Consider the following 1,978-nt stretch of genomic DNA (forward strand, 5'->3'; position numbering starts at 1 on the left):
GAAATAAGGGAAGGGAGTTTTGAAACCTTCCATTGTAACTGTAAATCCAATGGTACATCTCTCTGTTTTATCTGCAGCTGCTTCTCTTGTGGCCTTGATGGGTTTAACCCTCCATGCGTGCAGAACCCCTGACCCTGAGGAGGAGGAGAAAGAAGAGGACATATTCTGTGAGATGCAGCAAGCTAGTGCAGTATTGGAACATGAACAAAAGGCTTGACGAGCCAGTATGACTGACAGCATGGAGAAAGACACAGGGGACAGGAAAAAAGCCCAGGAGTCCCAGAAGAAGAAGGGTGAAATGCACCAGGACATAACTGGTCTTCTGAGGCAGCAAACCCGAATGCTGGAGACCCTATGTCACAGGGCTGGCCCTTTAAAGGAGTCAGATGCCTAGCCTGCCTGTGACAGGCTCTACTGAAGGGATTAGGGAATGAGCCAAGGCAGGCCCACCTGGGGATAGTTAACTGCTTAAGTTGCTGGAAGGCAGTTAATTTAGGAAGGAGCACCTGGGCCTAATAAAAGGCTTAGGAGAGCACACTTGAAGAAAAAAGTTCCTGAGGATAAAGGAAGCTGCAGAGGAGGGGAGCTCTGAGGGAACCTGAACTAGGCAAAAGCTCTCCAGGCAGGGAGGCCTGGGAGAGTGTGATGGTTCTTGGAGTACTCAAGACCATGAGTGGCAAGATGTGGCCTTGCCTGTTGTGGCTGGGTATCAGCTCCCTAACACCACCAACCATTCAAGCGCTTCTGGGGTATGATAGCCATAACATCACCTTGCACATTAACATTACGGGCACTCCAGTCTCCAAATCCCCTTACAGTGTTCCCTTGTGATATCCAGCCCCTGACACTGGCTACTCACAGAAATCCCAGATCCCCTGCCCTCAAAGGAGCAGTGTACCCCAGTTTGCCAGTTTTCTCTTAAATCACCATTCCTATAAACCACATAGCACTTTTAATACAACAAACGTAGGTTTATTTAAGAAAGAATAGATATTTAACTAGATACAAGAGAGAGTGGTGGAAACAAATGGTTACAAAACAAAACAAAATTATAAAACAGGAACCTGGGTCTACATTTATCATTCCTATCTAATAGAGCAGATTTCAAGTTCTATTTTTGTAGAATCCAATTATCTTTATTAGTGCACAGTGAATATTGCAGAATGAATAGCAGTAGTCAAGCAAACAGTACTTGGAAGTGCACACCAAGCACCATACAGTTCATAGCTTCGGGGAAACACAGAGCCTTTGTTATAAATATACAGCCAACACTGCACAGTTCTTAGCAGAACTCAAAGCTCCAGGCTCAGAGAACAGTCCAGCACAGAACATTACTGTGACTGACCATTAAAGTGCTCTTTCAAAGCCTCCCTCAACCACATAGGTCTACATTTGGTTCTTGTAATAGCCCTCATGTCTGGGTATTCAAAAGCAGCAGACAGCCGCTTCACCTCCACCATGGTGGCAGCTTTCCCCCCTTTTGCCTCACAGATATTATGCTGGACCCAACAGACAGCTATAACCATTTGGGATATTTTTCTCACTGAGATCCCATCTAGAGAGTAAACATCACCAGTGTCTCTTCAGTCTACCAAAAGCACATTCAACAGATTTTCTGCATCTGCTGTGCTGGTCATCAAATCTTTCCTTGGTGCTATCGAGGTGGCCAGTGTACTGCTTCATGAGTCAGGGCAGAAGGGGTAGGCTGGATCGCCCAGAATCACTACTGGCATTTCAATATGGTCAGTGGTAATCTGTGAGTCTGGAAAGAAAATCCCTGCTGGCAGTTTTCTGACCAGTCCTGTGTTCTTAAAGACGTGGTCATCATGCACCTTCCCACACTGATATCAATGAAGCATCCCTGGTGACCAACCCGTGCTTGCATAACCATAGAAAATTAGCCCTTTCTGTTGATGTAATCTGTGGCAAAGCGGGCTGGTGCCAAAATAGGGAACTGCAGTTTGGGAACTCCATTGCT

The sequence above is a fragment of the Terrapene carolina genome, unplaced genomic scaffold (assembly GCF_002925995.2).
Source record: "Terrapene carolina triunguis isolate 2854851 unplaced genomic scaffold, T_m_triunguis-2.0 Scaffold242, whole genome shotgun sequence".
Taxonomy (NCBI): domain Eukaryota; kingdom Metazoa; phylum Chordata; order Testudines; family Emydidae; genus Terrapene; species Terrapene triunguis.